Source organism: Arachis stenosperma, chromosome 5, assembly GCF_014773155.1.
Source record: "Arachis stenosperma cultivar V10309 chromosome 5, arast.V10309.gnm1.PFL2, whole genome shotgun sequence".
Lineage (NCBI taxonomy): Eukaryota > Viridiplantae > Streptophyta > Magnoliopsida > Fabales > Fabaceae > Arachis > Arachis stenosperma.
In genome coordinates, this window is record NC_080381.1 from 12,004,401 (window position 1) to 12,026,351 (window position 21,951).

The window sequence follows — 21,951 nt, forward strand, 5'->3', positions numbered from 1 at the left end:
ATATCGTGGGTGAAGGAATTCTACTGCAACTTCTTCCGTCCGACATTGGATTCGGTTCAGGTGCGGGGTAGAGAGATTATGATCACTGAGACTGCCATTGAGGAGGCGTTACATTGCCGACACATTCCGGATGACCTGTGTGCCCATCAGCAGGCTGAGATAGCCATCCATACCATGACTTTTGACTATGAGGCGCTTAGGCGCGTGATTGGGATACCGGATGCTGCATGGGTCATGGATGCGGGCAACACCAAGCCTAAGGGGATGCTATTTGCTCACTTGACCAGAGAGGCCAGGACTTGGCAGATGATCTTCGCCCACTACGTCCTGCCTACCACCCACTTCTCTGAGATCCCCATGGAGATGCTCCTGCTGATTGGATGTGTTATGGAAGGGAAGGATGTCTCTTTCCCTAGACTTATCAGACAATGCATGTGGCGGGCGCATATTCGTGGCCTACTTCCATTTCCTACATTGGTCACGAGTATGGCGGCCCTAGCTGAGGTCCCATGGTTGGATGATGATGTGCGACCACCGCCCCCTGATGCAGATGACAGGGAGGTCACTATCCCCTGGGGTGGTTGGGTGCATGAGAGACCACCTGCTAGACGCCGCTCTCGGGCTAGAGCTGTCATGGGGACACCTTCACCATCAGCCCCTACAGCTGCCCCATCATCCTCTACAGCCGCAGCTCCTTCATCATCTACAGATCCACCAGCAGCACCTGAGCCGACCTATCTCCTGGTCCAGCGTCTTTTCCGGTTCTTAGAGCGCGAGAGACGCCATGTCAGACGCCGTTTAGACCGGATGGACCAGGCACTTATTTCTTTGGGTGCTGAGCTACCTCCGCTTCCCGACTTTCCGGCCTCCGATGAGCAGGATCATCAGGAGGAGGATGCGGAGGCACCAGTTCAGCAGGATGCCCCTGACACTACAGAGCCACCACAGACTCATGAGGAGCCAGTTCCACAGCCAGAGCCAGAGCCTATCGTTGTACCTCCCACTGATCCTCCGGTTTAGCATCGAGGACGATGCTTGGTTTTAAGTGTGGGGAGGGCACCGGTAGCATTATTTGGGGAACCGGTGAACTTTTCGGCTTAGTTATCTTATTTTGCACATCTTTGTATATATTTTGATGCATTTCTAGTTTGCTTTGGATACTTTTATTGCTTATTTTGGATTTTAGATATTTTGATGCTTTTGGATATTTCTAGACGTTTTGGATGATAGATTCCATATTTTTAGTTGGATTTTTCTTTATACATTTTGCCTATCTTTATTTTTTTAGTTGTGGTTGTGATTAGAAATCATACTTTGAATTGCAAATACTTAGTCACCCTTTTTGCATAAGAAATTGGTTTTAAGTGAAAAAGGAAAGGGTGAACTAAAAAAAAAATTTTTTTGGATTTTTCAATCACAACGATGCTTAGTCAAACATTGAGATTTTTCAAGAGATTTAAATATAGGGCATTAACCCAATTGATTGAAAGATAATTTTTGGTGAAACTTGCTTGAATTCCATACTTTGTGAAGCATGTATTGAACTAAGAACACAAGCTTGTGAGACTTGAGCCTATTGATGTGGTTACATTTTATAACCACTTATTTTCCATTTCTTGTGTGAAATTGCTCTCTTTCTATGATTATGATCCTTGATTTGCTTGATTTTATATGTCCATTTATCTCTTGTATTTATGCATTTACATGATTGAGGCCATCATTTCATTAGCTCACTTATCCAAATAGCCAACCCTTTTATATCCCTTTGTTAGCCAATTTGAGCCTACAATTAACCCACTTGTTCTTAATTTTAGCACATTACAAGCCTTAAAGCGAAAAACAATAAATGTCCTTATTTGGATCTTTGATTAGCTTAGGCTAGAGTGTGTGAGTATCATTCAAAGTATGGGAACCTTGGGACATTGGGTGAATAAAAGGGTAATTTTGTATTATTATTGAAAATATTGGAAATTGGGTACATACTCATATATTGATCAAATGTAAACCCTTATGCATTGAGATTCTTGTATATAGAAAAAAAATGAGAAAAACAAAAGAAAAAGAAAAAAATAATATGCAAAAATATATATATATATATATATAGAAAAAGAAAGAAAAAGAAGAAAAAAAAAAGAGAAAGGAATAAAAAGGGGACAAAATGCCCCAAATCAAAGTATAGTCCAATAAAATCAATGCATAGGTGTTGTGAAATTAAAAAGGAATACATGAGTATGTGAAAAAGTGAAGAATGGGTAGTTAGATTGGTACTTATTTGTATAGGTCATTAAATAGGTTAGGTGGGAAAGTCTATGCTAATCAAAGATTCAATCCTAGTCCACTTAACCATAAATGATCCTACCTTGACCCTAGCCCCATTACAACCTAAATGAAAGCCCTCATGATGAATGTATGCATGCATGGAATAAGTGTTGATTGTTAGAAGGAAATCAAATTTTGGAAACCATGATTAGTAGAGAATTGAGTGAATTAACCCTTAAACACTTGAGTGAACAGAGCGGATACACATCCGGTGAGGGTTCAAAAGTTCAATTACATGCATTCACCCATATTGTCTATATTCTTGCAAGTTTGAACTCTTTTTAATGATTCAATACAATTGTGGTTTGGACTTAATTCCTATTGCCTAGCTCTTGTGCTTATGCATGTCTCTTGGGAATTGATTTGTTTGAACTAAGCATTTCCAATTGCTTTAGATAATTGCATTTAGATAGGACTCATATAGTTTAGTTGCATTCAATAAATGTCATAACCCTTAGTTCCTTCTTAATTTAGCATGAGGACATGCTAAGGTTTAAGTGTGGGGAGGTTGACAAACCCCAACTTGACGGGTTATTTTGTATTGAATTTAGGGTATTTTGATGACTTTTTCTCGCATTTAACCTAGGAATTAGCATGGTTTTGTTATCTCTCCCATATTTGTGCTTAAGTATAAAAACATGCTTTTTAAGCCTTATTTTGATGAATTCTAGTCTCTCTTTGATTCCATAAGATGCCTTGATGTGTTTGCTAGTAATTCCAGGATTGAAATAGGCTAGGCATGGATCAAGGGAGCAAGGAGGGAAGCATGCTAGTGGAGAAAAGCACAAAAAAGCCAAAGAATTGATCTAGGCCATGCACGCGCACGCGCACAAGGCGCTCGCGCGCACATTGCGATACAGGCCAAGGACGCGCACGCGTACCGTGCGCGCACGCGTCGATGATGGCACATGACCTTACTAATGCAACACGTGCCTAGCGATTTGAGGGGGTTTCTGAACCCATTTTGGCGCCAAATGCTAAGGGAAAGGAAAAGAAGGATGAAGGATTAAAGGGAAGGCATTACTTTTGACCAATAATCAATTAGGGAAGCATAGTTTTAGTTAGAGGATTAGTTTTAGAGTTTTAGAGAGAGAAGCTCTCACTTCTCTCTAAAAATTAGGATTAGGTTTAGTTCTTAGATCTAGATTTAGATTCATGTTCTTCTACTTCTACATCTCAATTTTTTGTTGTTACATTCACCCTTTTTCCATTCTTTTGTTGCAATTTCCTTTATGTTGTTCTTGTATTTTGTTATAGATCTAGTATTGTTCCTTTTACTCTCTTTCAATTCAATAAAGGTAATTCATGATAAATGTGTTTCTTTTGATTGTTGTTGTTAATTCCTTTCAATAATTGTTGTTAGATTTCATTCTTGTTGTTGATTTACTATGTTTTCCTTTTATGCCTTCCAAGTGTTTGATGAAATGCTTGGTTGGATTTTAGTGTAGATTTTGTTCCTCTTGGCCTAGGTAGAGTAATTAGTGACTCTTGAGTTATCTAATTCCTTTGTTGATTGATAATTATAAGTTGCTAATTGATTTGAATGCCTCTAAAGCTAGTCATTCCTTAGGAGTTGATTAGGACTTGAGAAATCAAATTGATTCATCCACTTGACTTTTCTCCATGGTTAGAGGTTAACTAAGTGGGAGCAATGAACAACTCTCATCACAATTGAGAAAGGTAACTAGGATAGGATTTTTAGTTCTCACATCTTGCCAAGAGCTTTGTTAGTTGTTAGTTTACTTTCATTACCATTTACTTTTCATGCTTCTTATCCAAAACCCCAAAATAACTCACAACCAATAACAAGACACTTTATTGTAAATCCTAGGGAGAACGACCCGAGGTTTGAATACTTCGGTTTATAAATTTTAGGGGTTTGTACTAGTGACAAACAACTTTTTGTATGAAAGGATTATTGTTTGGTTTAGAAACTATACTTTACAACGAGATTTCATTTGGAAAATTTTAAACCGTCAAAAATCCATTCATCAGCCAACTCGTGTGCACCAAGCCTAACTTGGTCCATTTCATGCATGCTAGGTGCGAGGAGGGCAAGCTGCAATTTTACTGTCTACAATTCTACTTATATATATTACTAATATAAGTAGAATCGTATGTAAAAGAGAGAAAAGAGTATAAAAGAGAGAGAGAATATTGTTATTGATTATTGTTTTTTTGTGTATATGGCCTCAGATCATGCCCTATTTATACATGCATGAAGTGCTTGTTTTTCAACCTTCATTTAATGTGATTCTCTAGGTAAGATGATCATTTTATCATGGAAACTGTTGAACCGTTCAATAGACATCAAATTTTGTTCTTAGAACAACACTCTCCTTGGATGTCAATTTAGGATTATTGCCTCATTAAAACCTTACTAAAGAAAACCCAATAGGAAAAACTTTAGTGAAGGAAAAAGAGTACAATATCCTTTGTGATGGGAACTGCATCATTAAAAACTTTGTCAAGAAAAATCCAATGGAAAAAAGCCTGCCTAAGGAAAAAAGAGTACAGTCTCTCCCTCTTATTGACATCATTTAATGTCTCGAAATCGGTGCATCCCAATCTCATGTACCAATCTTTCAAAAGAGAATTTTGGGAGTGACTTTGTAAATAAATCTGCCAGATTATCACTTGAGCAGATCCGTTGGACATCAATTGTCCCTTGGTTTTGAAGATCATGAGTGAAGAAGAATTTAGGAGAAATATGCTTTGTTCTATCACCTTTGATGTATCCACCCTTAAGTTGAGCAATGCATGCTGTATTGTCTTCAAACAGGACAGTTGTAGCTATTTTCTGATTAATCAGTCCACATGATGACAAAATATATTGGATCAAACTCCTGAGCTAAAAACACTCGCGACTTGCTTCATGTATCGCTAGTATTTTAGCATGATTAGAGGATGTTGCCACAATCATCTGTTTTGTGGATCTCCATGATATAGTTATACCTCCATATATGAACAGGTATCCTGTTTGAGATCTTCCTTTGTGAGGATTAGACAAGTATCCTGTATATGCATAGCCAACTAGTTGTGACTTGGATCCATAGGGATAAAACAATCCCATATCAACCATTCCATGAAGATATTGAAAATTTTGTTTGATTCAATTTCGATGTCTTCTAGTTGGAGAGGAACTATATATTGCTAGTAAATTCACAGCAAATGATATATCGGGTCTTGTATTATTAGCAAGATACATTAGCGCTCCAATGGCACTAAGATATGGTACTTTAGGACCAAGGATATCTTCATTTTCTTCCTTAGAACGAAATTGATCATTTTCTACATCCAAAGATCTTATGATCATTGGGGTACTAAACATAGATGTGACTTATCCATATAAAATCTCTTCAAGATCTTTTCCGTGTATGTTGTTTGATGAATAAAGATCCCACTTTTTGTATGCTCGATCTGCAGGTCGAGACAAAATTTAGTCTTTCAAAGATCTTTCATCTCAAATTCTTCTTTTAGAGTTTTTATAATTGTTGGAATCTCTTCAAGAGTTCCAATGATATTTAAATCATCAACATACACAGCAATTATAATGAATCCAGATCCAGATTTCTTTATGAAAACACATGGACAGATATTATCATTCTTGAATCCGTTTTTTGCCAGATACTCAGTAAGACAATTATACCACATTCGTCCAGATTGCTTTAGACCATATAAAGATCTTTGCAATTTAACTGAGTATAACCCTTGTAAATATTCATTAAATGGTTTAGATATCTTTAATCCTTCAGGGACTTTCATATAGATATTACGATCTAATGATCTGTATAAATAGGTTGTTACCACATCTATTAAATGCATATGAAGTTTATGGTATGCAGATAAACTGACCAAATAACGTAATGTTATTGCATCCACTACAAGGGAATAGGTTTCTTCATAATCTATACCAGGCCTTTGTGAAAAACCTTGTGCCACAAGCCGAGCTTTGTAGCGTACAACTTCATTTTTCTCATTTTGTTTCCTCACAAATACCCATCAGTATCCAATAGGTTTTACATCTTCTGGTGTACGGACTACAGGTCCAAAGACTTCACATTTTGTAAGTGAGTCTAACTCAGCCTTCATGGCTTCTTTCCATTTTGACCAATCATTTCTTTATCAACATTCTTCGACTGATCTTGGCTCAAGATCCTTACTTTCATGCATGATATTTAATGCCATATTATATGCAAATATTTCATTGACAATTGTCTTATTTCGGTCCCATTTCTCTTTTGTAAAGACATAATTTATCGAGATATCATTATTTTCACAATTTTCAGGTACCTGAACGTCTTCTGGCATTAAAACTACATCAGAGTTTTGGACAACTGCAAGTGTCTCTACTATGTCTTTTTCAACAGGAATAGTATTTACCTCTTTTCTTTTTCGAGAATTTTTGTCTTTGGAACCGACAGGCCTGCCACGCTTCTGGCATGAATTTGCTTTGGTGGCAATTTATCCGACTGGGACATCAACTTGAATCGGAGCATTTTCAGCCAGTATATAGGATTTAGTAATCCTTTTTCGTATCAGAAAATGCATCAAGCAATTCATTTGCTATTCTTTGTAAATATATAATCTTTTGAACTTCTAGTTCACATTGCCCTGATCGAGGATCTAAATGTATCAAGGATGATGCATTCCAATTAAGTTCTTTTTCAGGAAGCTTATTCTCTCCCCTTAATGTTGGAAATTTTGATTCATCAAAATGGCAATCCGCAAACCGGGCTTTAAATACATCTCCACTTCTCCAGTTTGTATCTCAAGATACCTCACTATAGAGGGAAAATCATATCTAATATATATCTCCAATTTTCTTTGGGGTCCCATTTTGGTGCGAAAAGGTGGTGCAATAGGAACATATATCACACACCCAAATATTCTTAAATGGGAAATATTTGGCTGTTGGCCAAAAACTAATTGCATAGAAGAGAACTAATGATAACTCGTTGGCCTCAAATGAATAAGTGCTGCGGCATGTAAAATAGCATGCCCCCAAGCCGAAGTTGGGAGATTTGTTCTCATAAATAAGGGTCTAGCAAGTAATTGGAGGCGTTTAATAAGTGATTCTGCTAACCCATTTTGTGTGTGAACATAAGCTACTGGATGTTCAACACTTATTCCATTAGCCATACAATAAGCATCAAAAGCTTGGGAAGTAAATTCACCAGTATTATCAAGACGAATTGCTTTGATTGGATTTTCTGAAAACTGTGCTTTTAATCGAATAATTTGAGCAAGTAATATTGCAAACGTTAGGTTGCGAGAAGCACACATGTGACCATCTCGAAGATGCGTCTATTAGGACCATAAAATATCTAAAAGATCCACATGGTGGATGAATAGGTCCACATGTATTGCCTTGAATCCTTTCTAGGAATTCAAGGGACTCAAATCCAATCTTTACTGGTGATGGCCTTAAAATTAACTTTCTCCGAGAACATGCAGCACAACAAAATTTACTAGATTTAAGAATCTTCTGGTTCTTTAGTGAATATCTATGGGAGTTTTCAGTAATTCTCCACATCATAGTTGTTCCCGAATGACCCAATCGGTCGTGCCAAATTATGAATTCATTTGGGCTAGTAAAATTCTGGTTTACAATGGCATGTGATTTAATTGCACTAATTATAGTATAATACAACCCAGATGAAAGTGGGTAACTTTTCTAATATAACCTTTTTATTTGAATCATGGGTTATGATATACAAATACTCATGATTTTCCTCATTCATTGGTTCAATGTGATATCCATTTCGGCGAATATCTTTGAAACTCAACAAGTTCCTTAGAGACTTGGTAGATAATAGTGCATTATTTATTATGAATTTTGTTCTTTCAGGAAACAAAATTATAACTCTTTCGGAGCCACCATTACATAAAAAAATAAAAAATGAATTCAAAAAATAGGTATTTAACTAATGCTATATTTTTCGTAATCAACTCAAAAACCATTATCTCAAAAAAATTATCATATACTTAAACCTTTTTCATCAACTTTGAAAAACAAACAAAAAATTTAACTCATTACCTATTTTGGCATATCAACTTCAGGCAGCGAGGCGCGGGCCGGTGAGGAAACAGAACGAAACCCATGGATGAACAACGTGGAGCAGAGCAGAGCAGACAGACGAACAGTATAGAGCAGACCAGAAGTGATGGAAGACCACCACTCGACGTACGCTTACATCGCCATGGATGACGACGCAGATGGACGATGACACCAACGAACGGAGGAGAAACGCCAAGAAGATGGAGTGCGTATTTGGCTTGGTGGGTAGTGGGTTCACGATCGTGGTAGTGGACACGTTGGTGGTTCACAGCGTCCTTGTGCACAAGTCCAACGAAGATAGAGAAAGTTAGGGCTGGCAAGGGATCTCTCATTTTGGAAACGAAGAGTTATTTTGGTATTTTAAAAAAATAGAGGTGTGTTTAATTAGTTATTCTAAACTAATTATGAGAATATTCGATTTTTTAACAAAATATTCTGTCATCTCAAATGGTTTTGTCACGATAGGGACTAAATTGAAAAAAATTAACATCTAGGGACCCAGTTGAAAAGAAAAAAAAGTATAGGGACCTAATTGAAAATTCGGTGAAACTATAAGGACCTGCAAAGTAATTAAACCTTATCCTTAAAGACAAAATGGGAGTATATGCCGAGTAGTCCATCACGTTCCTATTCAAAACAAGCAACAACCAATCCGAGTATGACGCATTTTAGCCGGTCTACAGCTGGCCAAAGAAATGAACATTCAGCACCTTAAAGTCTACTGCGATTCATTATTGATCGTCCAACAGGTAAATAGTAACTTTCAGGTAAGGGATACCCTCTTAGAACAATATTTAAACATTAAAAAAAGCTTGATTCAAACTTTACAATATTTTGAGATCACTCATATAACTCGAGAAGATAACAATAAGCCGGATATTCTATCCAAATTAGCTACCTTTAGGACTTTAGATGCAACGCCAACTTTATTACAACTAACGCTTGAGGAACCGAGTATATGCAGTATCCATGTTTTTGCTTTATCACATACAACAGATTGGAGAACACCCTACGTTGACTACTTGAGATCAGGAAAGATCCCAGCCTCAGAAGAAAATCCAAAGCTGTTCAAGAAAAGGGCAAGTCATTTCACCTTAATTGGAGATTACCTATACAAGAGAGGATTCTCCAGGATATTGTTAAAATGCCTCAGAACCGATGAGTTTGACCTTGCAATGTCAAAAGTACACGTAGAAATTTGCAGAACATACATTGGAGGACGAAGTCTAGCCTCAAAGCTTCTACGAGCAGGCTACTTTTGGCCCTCACTCAAAAGCGACTGCATGAGAAAAGTACAACACTGTGACAATTGCCAGAAATGTGCACCAACAATTCATACTCCTGCCGAGTTATTGCATACGTCCGATATAGGATGGTCTTTTCACAGGTGGGGGCTCGACACTCTTGGACCCTTTTCGGTATCCAGAGGTCAGGTAAAATTTTTACTAGTTGCCATTGATTACTTTACAAAATGGATAGAGGCGCAACCGCTAGCCAAAATAACCTCGAATAGGGTACGATCTTTCATATGGAAATTTATCATATGTAGATATGGGTTACCACATGATATTGTCACTGACATGGTAGGCAGTTCATTGATAAGAAGATAGCATCTTTCCTAAATAATCTAAATATTAAACATCATTTTTCCTCTATTGAGCACACACAAACTAATGGGCTTGCCAGGACTGCTAACAAAATCATTTTGCAGGCTGGTGCACGAAATTGTGATCAATACTTTTCAAAACATAAACAATCCCTAGTAATGGCTCCAAAGACTTGGTGCTCAATACCATGGCATAAACACAACTTCGCACAACTAACCAGCAAGTGCACTGGGTCGTCCAAGTAATACCTTACGTGAGTAAGGGTCGATCCCACGAAGATTGGTGGTATGAAGCAAGCTATGGTCATCTTGTAAATCTCAGTCAGGCAGACTCAAATGGGTATAGTGATAAACGAATAAAGCAATAAGATAAAGATAGAGATACTTATGTATATCATTGGTGTAAGAGCTTCAGACAAGCGTATGAAGATGCCTTCCCTTCTGTCTCTCTGCTTTCCTACTGCCTTCATCCAATCCTTCTTACTCCTTTCCATGGCAAGCTCGTGTAGGGTTTCACCATTGTCAGTGGCTACCTCCCATCCTCTCAGTGAAAGCGAGAGCATATGCCCTGTCACGGCATAGCGGAATTCAGCTGTCGGTTCTCGGTCAGGCCAGAATAATATCCATTGATACTTTTGCGTCTGTCACTAACGCCCTAGCCTGCTAGGAGTTTGAAGCACGTCACAGTCATTCAGTCATTGAATCCTACTCAGAATACCACAGACAAGGTTAGACCTTCCGGATTCTCTTGAATGCTGCCATCAGTTCTCGCCTATACCACGAAGACTCTGATCTCACGGAATGGCTGGCTCGTTTGTCAGGCGAGCACTCGGTTGTCAGGCGATCAACCATGCATCATGCAATCAGAAATCCAAGAGATATTCACTAAGCCTCATATGCTTGTAGAACAAGAATGGTTGTCAGTCACCTTGTTCATGAGTGAGAATGATGATGAGTGTCAATCATCACCTTCATCAAGTTGAAGAACAAGTGATATCTTGGACAAAGAACAAGCGGAATTGAATGGAAGAACAATAGTAATTGCATTAATACTCGAGGTACAGCAGAGCTCCACACCTTAATCTATGGTGTGTAGAAACTCCACCGTTGAAAATACATAAGCATAAGGTCTAGGCATGGCCGAATGGCCAGCCTCCCAATGATCTAAGATAGCATAAAACGAAGATAGCTACCAAAAGTCCTAGATGAAAATACAATAGTAAAAGGTCCTACTTATAGAAAACTAGTAGCCTAGGGTGTACAGAGATGAGTAAATGACATAAAAATCTACTTCCGGGCCCACTTGGTGTGTGCTTGGGCTGAGCAATGAAGCATTTTCGTGTAGAGACTCTCCTTGGAGTTAAACGCCAGCTTTTATGCCAGTTTGGGCGTTTAACTCCCATTTAGGTGCCAGTTCCGGCGTTTAACGCTGGAATTTCTTGAGGTGACTTTGAACGCCGGTTTGGGCCATCAAATCTTGGGCAAAGTATGGACTATCATATATTGCTGGAAAGCACAGGATGTCTACTTTCCAACGCCGTTGAGAGCGCGCCAATTGGGCTTCTGTAGCTCTAGAAAATCCACTTCGAGTGCAGGGAGGTCAGAATCCAACAACATCTGCAGTCCTTTTTAGTCTCTGGATCAGATTTTTGCTCAGATCCCTCAATTTCAGCCAGAAAATACCTGAAATCACAGAAAAACACACAAACTCATAGTAAAGTCCAGAAAAGTGAATTTTAACTAAAAACTAATAAAAATATACTAAAAACTAACTAAAAGATACTAAAAACATACTAAAAACAATGCCAAAAAGCGTATAAATTATCCGCTCATCACAACACCAAACTTAAATTGTTGCTTGTCCCCAAGCAACTGAAAATCAAATAAGATAAAAAGAAGAGAATATGCAATGAACTCCAAAAACATCTATGAAGATCAGTATTAATTAGATGAGCGGGGCTTTTAGCTTTTTGCCTCTGAATAGTTTTGGCATCTCACTTTATCCTTTGGAATTCAGAATGATTGGCTTCTTTAGGAACTCAGAATCCGGATAGTGTTATTGATTCTCCTAGTTAAGTATGATGATTCTTGAACGCAGCTACTTTATGAGTCTTGGCCGTGGCCCAAAGCACTCTGTCTTCCAGTATTACCACCGGATACATACATGCCACAGACACATAATTGGGTGAACCTTTTCAGATTGTGACTCAGCTTTGCTAAAGTCCCCAATTAGAGGTGTCCAGGGTTCTTAAGCACACTCTTATTTGCCTTGGATCACAACTCTTATTCTTTTCTTTTTCTTTCTTTTTCTCTTTCTTCTCTTTTTTTTCGGTTTTTTTTTTGTATTCACTGCTTTTTCTTGCTTCAAGAATCATTTTTATGATTTTTCAGATCCTCAGTAACATGTCTCCTTTTTCATCATTCTTTCAAGAGCCAACATTCATGAACCACAAATTCAAAAGACATATGCACTGTTTAAGCATACATTCAGAAGACAAAAATAATGCCACCACATCAAAAATAATTAAACTGTTATAAAATTCAAAATTCATGCAATTCTTTCCTTTTCAATTAAGCACGTTTTTATTCAAGAAAGGTGATGGATTCATAGAACATTCATAACTTTAAGGCATAGACACTAAGACACTAATGATCACAAGACACAAACATGGATAAACATAAGCATAAAATTCGAAAAACAGAAGAATAAAGAACAAGGAAATCAAGGAACGGGTCCACCTTAGTAATGGCGGCTCTTTCTTCCTCTTGAAGATCCTATGGAGTGCTTGAGCTCCTCAATGTCTCTTCCTTGTCTTTGTTGCTCCTCTCTCATGATCCTTTGATCTTCTCTAATTTCATGGAGGAGAATGGAGTGTTCTTGGTGCTCCACCCTTAGTTGTCCCATGTTGGAACTTAGTTCTCCTAGGGAGGTGTTTACTTGCTCCCAATAGTCTTGTGGAGGAAAGTGCATCCCTTGAGGCATCTCAGGGATCTCTTGATGAGAGGGGTCTCTTGTGTGCTCCATCCTTTTCTTGGTGATGGGCTTGTCCTCATCAATAGGGGTATCTCCTTCTATGTCAACTCCAACTGAATAACAGAGGTGACAAATGAGATGAGGAAAGGCTAGCCTTGCCAAGGTGGAAGACTTGTCCGCCACTTTATAGAGTTCTTGGGCTATAACCTCATGAACTTCCACTTCTTCTTCAATCATGATGCTATGAATCATGATGGCCCGGTCTATGGTAACTTCGGACCGGTTGCTAGTGGGAATGATTGAGCGTTGAATGAACTCCAACCATCCTCTAGCCATGGGCTTGAGGTCATGCCTTCTCAATTGAACCGGCTTGCCTCTTGAATCTCTCTTCCATTGTGCGCCCTCTTCACATATAACTGTGAGGACTTGGTCCAACCTTTGATCAAAGTTGACCCTTCTTGTGTAAGGATGTTCATCTCCTTGCATCATAGGCAAGTTGAACGCTACCCTCACACTTTCCGGACTAAAATCCAAGTATTTCCCCCGAACCATAGTAAGATAATTCTTTGGATCCGGGTTCACACTTTGATCATGGTTCTTGGTGATCCATGCATTGGCATAGAACTCTTGAACCATCAAGATTCCGACTTGTTGAATGGGGTTGGTAAGTACTTCCCAACCTCTTCTTCGGATCTCATGGCGGATCTCTGGATATTCACCCTTTTTGAGTGAAAAGGGGACCTCGGGGATTACCTTCTTCAAGGCCACAACTTCATAGAAGTGGTCTTGATGCACCCTTGAGATGAATCTTTCCATCTCCCATGACTCGGAGGTGGAAGCTTTTGCCTTTCCTTTCCTCTTTTTAGAGGTTTCTCCGGCCTTGGATGCCATAAATGGTTATGGAAAACGAAAAAGCAACGCTTTTACCACACCAAACTTAAAAGGTTTGCTCGTCCTCGAGCAAAAGAAGAAAGAAGAGAGTAGAAGAAGAAGAAATGAGGAAGAGGGAGATGGTAGTGTGTTCGGCCAAAGAAGGGGGAGAAGTGGTGTTTAGGTTGTGTGAAAATGAAGAAGTGAAGAAGGGTATTTATAGGAGAGAGGGGAGAAGGAGTTCGGCCATGTATGGGTGGGTTTGGGAGGGAAAGTGGTTTGAATTTGAAGGGTGAGATTGGTGGGGATTTATGAAGGATGGATGTGAGTGGTGAAGAGAAAGATGGGATTTGATAGGTGAAGGGTTTTTGGGGAAGAGGTGTTGAGGTGATTGGTGAATGGGGGAAGAAGAGAGAGGGTGGTGGTGGGGTCCACAGATCCTGTGGTGTCAAGGAAAAGTCATCCCTGCACCAAATGTTGCTCAAAATCACGTTTTGAGTCATTTCTGGCGTTAAACGCCGGGCTGGTGCCCATTCCTGGTGTTTAACGCCAGGTTCTTGCCCTTTTCTGGCGTTTAACGCCAGTCTGGTGCCCCTTTTTGGCGTTAAACGCCCAGAATGGTGCCAGACTGGGCGTTAAACGCCCAACTGCTAGGCTTACTGGCGTTTGAACGCCAGCAACAACTTCCTCCAGGGTGTGCTGTTTTTCTTCCTGTTTTTCATTTTGTTTTTGCTTTTTTCATTGATTTTGTAAATTCTTATGATCATCAACCTACAAAAAACATAAAATAACAAAAGAAAATATATAAAATATAATCATTGGGTTGCCTCCCAACAAGCGCTTCTTTAATGTCATTAGCTTGACAGAGGACTCTCATGGAGCCTCACAGATACTCAGAGCCATGTTGGAACCTCCCAACACCAAACTTAGAGTTTGAATGTGGGGGTTCAACACCAAACTTAGAGTTTGGTTGTGGCCTCCCAACACCAAACTTAGAGTTTGACTGTGGGGGCTCTGCTTGTCTCTGATTTGAGAGAAGCTCTTCAAGCTTTATCTCCATGGTGACAGAGGGATTTCCTTGAGCCTTAAACACAAAGGATTCTTCATTCACTTGAATGATTAGTTCACCTCTATCAACATCAATCACAGCCTTTGCTGTGGCTAGGAAGGGTCTGCCAAGGATGATGGATTCATCCATGCACTTCCCAGTCTCTAGGACTATGAAATCAGTAGGGATGTAATGGTCTTCAACTTTTACCAAAACATTTTCTACAAGTCCATAAGCTTGTTTTCTTGAGTTGTCTGCCATCTCTAGTGAGATTTTTGCAGCTTGCACCTCAAAGATCCCTAGCTTCTCCATTACAGAGAGAGGCATGAGGTTCACACTTGACCCTAAGTCACACAAGGCCTTCTTGAAGGTCATGGTGCCTATGGTACAAGGTATTGAAAACTTCCCAGGATCTTGTCTCTTTTGAGGTAATTTCTGCCTAGACAAGTTATCCAGCTCTTTGGTGAGCAAGGGAGATTCATCTTCCCAAGTCTCATTTCCAAATAACTTGTCATTTAGCTTCATGATTGCTCCAAGATATTTAGCAACTTGCTCTTCAGTGACATACTCATACTTTTCAGAGGAAGAATACTCATCAGAGCTCATGAAAGGCAGAAGTAAATCCAATGGAATCTCTATGGTCTCATTTTGAGCCTCAGATTCCCATGGTTCCTCATTGGGGAACTCAGAGGAGGTTGGTGCACGCCCATTGAGGTCTTCCTCAGTGGCGTCCACCTCCTTTCTTTCCTCTCCATATTCGGCCATGGTTATGGCTTTGCATTTTCCTTTTGGATTTTCTTCTGTATTACTTGGGAGAGTACTAGGAGGGAGTTCAGTAATTTTCTTGCTCAGCTGTCCCACTTGTCCTTCCAAATTTCTGATGGAGGACCTTGTTTCATTCATGAAACTTTGAGTAGTTTTGATTAGATCAGAGACCATTGTTGCTAAGTCAGAGGTATTCTGCTTAGAATTCTCTGTCTGTTGCTGAGAAGATGATGGAAAAGGCTTGTTATTGCCAATTCTGTTTCTTCCACCATTATTGTTATTGAAACCTTGTTGAGGTCTCTCTTGATTCTTCCATGAGAAATTTGGGTGATTTCTCCATGAAGAATTATAGGTGTTTCCATAGGGTTCTCCTAGGTAATTCACCTCTTCCATTGAAGGGTTCTCAGGATCATAAGCTTCTTCCTCAGATGAAGCTTCCTTAGTACTGCCAAGTGCATTTTGCATTCCAGACAGACTTTGAGAAATTAAATTGACTTGTTGAGTCAATATCTTGTTCTGAGCCAGTATGGCATTCAGAGTGTCAATCTCAAGAACTCCTTTCTTCTGACTAGTCCCATTGTTCACAGGATTCCTTTCAGAAGTGTACATGAATTGGTTATTTGCAACCATTTCAATTAGCTCTTGAGCCTCTGCAGGCGTCTTCTTCAAATGAAGAGATCCTCCAGCAGAGCTATCCAAAGACATCTTGGATAGTTCAGAGAGACCATCATAGAAGATACCTATGATGCTCCATTCAGAAAGCATGTCTGAGGGACATCTTCTGATTAATTGTTTGTATCTTTCCCAAGCTTCATAGAGGGATTCTCCATCCTTCTGTCTGAAGGTTTGGACTTCCACTCTAAGCTTACTCCATTTTTGAGGTGGAAAGAACTTTGCCAAGAAGGCATTGACTAGCTTTTCCCAAGAGTCCAGGCTATCTTTAGGTTGTGAGTCCAACCATATTCTAGCTCTGTCTCTTACAGCAAAAGGGAATAGCATCAGTCTGTAGACCTCAGGGTCAACCCCATTAGTCTTGACTGTGTCACAGATTTGCAAGAACTCAGCTAAAAACTGATGAGGATCTTCCATTGGAAGTCCATGGAACTTGCAATTCTGTTGCATTAGAGAAACTAATTGAGGCTTAAGCTCAAAGTTGTTTGCTCCAATGGCAGGGATAGAGATGCTTCTCCCATAGAAGTTGGGAGTAGGTGCAGTAAAGTCACCCAGCACCTTCCTTGCATTGTTGGCATTGTTGTTGTTTTTGGCTGCCATGTGTTCTTCTTCTTTGAAGAATTCGGTCAGGTCCTCTAAAGAGAGTTGTGCTTTGGCTTCTCTTAGCTTTCTCTTCAAGGTCCTTTCAGGTTCAGGATCAGCTTCAACAAGAATGCCTTTGTCTCTGCTCCTGCTCATATGAAAGAGAAGAGAACAAGAAAATATGGAATCCTCTATGTCACAGTATAGAGATTCCTTGAAGTGTCAGAGGAAAAGAAAAATAGAAGAAGAGAAGGTAGAAGAATTCGAACTTGATTAGATAGAGTTCGAATTGTGCATTAGGAAGGAGTAGTACTCCATAAATAGAAGGATGTGGAAAGGAGGGAAGAGGATTTTCGAAAATTCAATTAAAAAGATGTTGATAATTTTCGAAAATTGAAAGTGGAAAAGAAATCAAGTGATTTTTGAAAAAGATTTTGAAATTAGAAATTAGAAAGATTTGATTGAAAACTACTTTGAAAAAGATGTGATTAAAAAGATTTGATTGAAAAGTTATGGTTTTAAAAAGATGTGATTGAGAAGATATGATTTGAAAACAATTTTAAAAGATATGTTTTGAAAACAATTTTAAAAGATTTGATTTGAAAATTAGTGACTTGCCTAACAAGAAAAGATATGATTCAAACATAAAACCTTCCTCAACAGAAAAGGCAAAAAATGTTCAATCAAATCATTAATTGTTAGTAAGTATCTTTGAAAAAGGAAAGAAATTGATTTTGAAAACATTTGATTGAAAAGATATGATTTGAAGAAGATTTGATTTTGAAAAACTTTGAAAACTTGAAAAAAAATTGATTTGAAAACAAAATCTTCCCCCTAGCACCATCCTGGCGTTAAACGCCCAGAATGGTATACATTCTGGCGTTTAACGCCCAAAATGCTACCTCTTTGGGCGTTAAACGCCCAACCAGGTACCCTGGCTGGCGTTTAAACGCCAGTCTGTCTTCTTCACTGGGCATTTTTGAATGCTCAGCTTTTTCTGTGTAATTCCTCTGCAGTATATTCTGAATCTTCAATTCTTGGTATCATTGACTTGAGAAGACACAAATTAAAAATATTTTTGGATTTTTTTTATAATCAAAATGCAACAAGAATGAAATAACAATGCATGCAGGACACCAAACTTAGCAGTTTGTATACTACTGACACTATATAAAACACAAAAACACTCAAGCCAAAAGAATTCAAAGATCAAAACAAAGAAATACATGCATGGATTCGAAAAATGCAAGAAAAACAGAAACATGCAATTGACACCAAACTTAAGATGAGACTCTAGACTCAAACATAAAATATTTTTGGTTTTTATGATTTTGTAATTTTTTTGGCTTTTTTTTCGAAAATTAAGTGGAAAAAGATATCAAAATTCTTAATGAGAATTCCAGGAATCAGTGCAATGCTAGTCTAAGACTCCGGTCCAGGAATTAGACATGGCTTCACAGCCAGCCAAGCTTTCAAAGAAAGCTTTGGTCCAAAACACTAGACATGGCCAAAGGCCAGCCAAGCCTTAGCAGATCACTGCTCCAAAAGCAAGATTGATAAAAATCATCAAGCTCTTGTGATGATAAGTTGAAACCTCGGTCCAATGAAATTAGACATGGCTTCTCAGCCAGCCAGATTTCAACAAATCATCATGAAACTCTAGGATTCACCTTCAAGAATTTCGAAAAAGATAAATGCCTAATCTAAGCAACAAGATGAACCGTCAGTTGTCCATACACAAGAACAATCCCCGGCAACGGCGCCAAAAACTTGGTGCACGAAATTGTGATCAATACTTTTCAAAACATAAACAATCCCTAGTAATGGCTCCAAAGACTTGGTGCTCAATACCATGGCATAAACACAACTTCGCACAACTAACCAGCAAGTGCACTGGGTCGTCCAAGTAATACCTTACGTGAGTAAGGGTCGATCCCACGGAGATTGGTAGTATGAAGCAAGCTATGGATTCTTGTAAATCTCAGTCAGGCAGACTCAAATGGGTATAGTGATAAACGAATAAAGCAATAAGATAAAGATAGAGATACTTATGTATATCATTGGTGTAAGAGCTTCAGACAAGCGTATGAAGATGCCTTCCCTTCCGTCTCTCTGCTTTCCTACTGCCTTCATCCAATCCTTCTTACTCCTTTCCATGGCAAGCTCGTGTAGGGTTTCACCATTGTCAGTGGCTACCTCCCATCCTCTCAGTGAAAGCGAGAGCATATGCCCTGTCACGGCATAGCGGAATTCAGCTGTCGGTTCTCGGTCAGGCCGGAATAATATCCATTGATACTTTTGCGTCTGTCACTAACGCCCTAGCCTGCTAGGAGTTTGAAGCACGTCACAGTCATTCAGTCATTGAATCCTACTCAGAATACCACAGACAAGGTTAGACCTTCCGGATTCTCTTGAATGCTGCCATCAGTTCTCGCCTATACCACGAAGACTCTGATCTCACGGAATGGCTGGCTCGTTTGTCAGGCGAGCACTCGGTTGTCAGGCGATCAACCATGCATCATGCAATCAGAAATCCAAGAGATATTCACTAAGCCTCATATGCTTGTAGAACAAGAATGGTTGTCAGTCACCTTGTTCATGAGTGAGAATGATGATGAGTGTCAATCATCACCTTCATCAAGTTGAAGAACAAGTGATATCTTGGACAAAGAACAAGCGGAATTGAATGGAAGAACAATAGTAATTGCATTAATACTCGAGGTACAGCAGAGCTCCACACCTTAATCTATGGTGTGTAGAAACTCCACCGTTGAAAATACATAAGCATAAGGTCTAGGCATGGCCGAATGGCCAGCCTCCCAATGATCTAAGATAGCATAAAACGAAGATAGCTACCAAAAGTCCTAGATGAAAATACAATAGTAAAAGGTCCTACTTATAGAAAACTAGTAGCCTAGGGTGTACAGAGATGAGTAAATGACATAAAAATCCACTTCCGGGCCCACTTGGTGTGTGCTTGGGCTGAGCAATGAAGCATTTTCGTGTAGAGACTCTCCTTGGAGTTAAACGCCAGCTTTTATGCCAGTTTGGGCGTTTAACTCCCATTTAGGTGCCAGTTCCGGCGTTTAACGCTGGAATTTCTTGAGGTGACTTTGAACGCCGGTTTGGGCCATCAAATCTTGGGCAAAGTATGGACTATCATATATTGCTGGAAAGCCCAGGATGTCTACTTTCCAACGCCGTTGAGAGCGCGCCAATTGGGCTTCTGTAGCTCCAGAAAATCCACTTCGAGTGCAGGGAGGTCAGAATCCAACAGCATCTGCAGTCCTTTTTAGTCTCTGGATCAGATTTTTGCTCAGATCCCTCAATTTCAGCCAGAAAATACCTGAAATCACAGAAAAACACACAAACTCATAGTAAAGTCCAGAAAAGTGAATTTTAACTAAAAACTAATAAAAATATACTAAAAACTAACTAAAAGATACTAAAAACATACTAAAAACAATGCCAAAAAGCGTATAAATTATCCGCTCATCACAGGCCTTATGAGAAAAGTTAGCAGACGCCAAAGGGCAATGGGCCAAGCTCATCCCTGAGATTTTGTGGAGCTATAACACCACACCACATTCAACAACAAAATAAATTTCTTTCCGACTAGTTTATGGAGCACAATTGTAATACATTCACTATCAGAATATCACGCTTCTGGCTGTGCCATTCAGATAGTGAGAATATTACGATGACTCCCATATATTTAATAATAAGATATGAGTCTTTAACTCGAAACCGTATCGCTGTTTTCTTTAAAAAACTGGAAATACTTTTATTTTAATCAAACTTGCATATATAATCCATTTCAGATCACAATTTCATAAGATATATACATATACATACAAAACTTCTTATACAAGAAACTTACAAATATACATACATACATATCATTACAATTCCTATCCCTCTTACAAATATAGTAACAAAGGCGAGGAAAAACTATAACTGTGTATACAATAATATAGAATATAATCAGATGCTCGAAAGAAACTCCTTAATCAACTCAAAACACTTCATGAACCACTTCTATTAATCTACCCATAGAAACTCTAATCGCAACATATAATAACTAAAACTCAATCTTATAGCAATTAACGTCACAAAACCTTAGCGTAAGATAACAAAACAGCGACAAAAAGGGTTTTCGAAATGAAAATTCTTACCGTACTAAGAAGTAATGACTGAACCAAGTAGCGGCAGCTCCGAAGGTGGCTCCGGCGGCCACAACAACTTCCCTGACGGCCATACATGACGGACAACAACCACTGCAGTAGTTGGGAGGGTGGCAGCCATGGTGGCAGCTTCTGACAGCGACAGGAGCTCCTTCGACAGCGACGATCGAGGGCTCAACGGCGACCAGTAGCTTTTTCTCCTATCTGGCGCGACACTCTTCTCTATCTTTCCCCCTGTTTCGTGCGATGGCAGCGGCAGCTCGATGGAACGGCAGCGACGGATCAGTGGCATGGTCTCCCTTCCCTTTGCTTGACAGATTAGCAGCGACAGCAGCAGAATACGGTGGCGGCGAGCTGGGCGCGACGATGGCGCGGTGGCGACGCTCTTCCTCCCTCCTCCTCTATGCTCTCTCAGATCTCTCTCTCTTCCCCCCTCCCTGATCGGTTTTTCCCTTTTCTCTCTTCCCTTTCTTTTCTTTTTATGTTTTTTCATGGGTGAGGGTTTTGGGGGTGAATGGCGACTGAAAAGGGAAATTAGGGTTAGAGTTGTGTACGTTGAGTTTTAGGGTTATGGTTTAGGTAGTTTAGGCAATTTTAATAAAATTTAGGGTAATAGAATAACTAAAAATCCATTTAAATCAAACAATAACTATATATAAAAATATCATTTATTCATCAACTTACAATTTATTTTCAAATAATATTTTATTTTAGTAATTAGAAATTATTAAATTAATTTTTTTAATTATAAAATCAAATTTAAAAATTTAATTATTCAAATTAAAATATATAAAATTTTTATTATTTTTAAATTATTAAAATTTTAAATTAATAATAAAAAATGTTCAATTAATATAAAAAAAGTATATA

General features: G+C 38.9%; 1 non-coding gene across 1 annotated transcript; it reads left to right on the forward strand.

Annotated features, from left to right (window-relative positions):
* Positions 1-16,402: 16,402 nt before the first annotated feature.
* Positions 16,403-16,510, forward strand: LOC130984206 (small nucleolar RNA R71). The gene has a single exon (XR_009088155.1). It is a non-coding gene; the product is annotated as a small nucleolar RNA R71 (small nucleolar RNA).
* Positions 16,511-21,951: the final 5,441 nt, after the last annotated feature.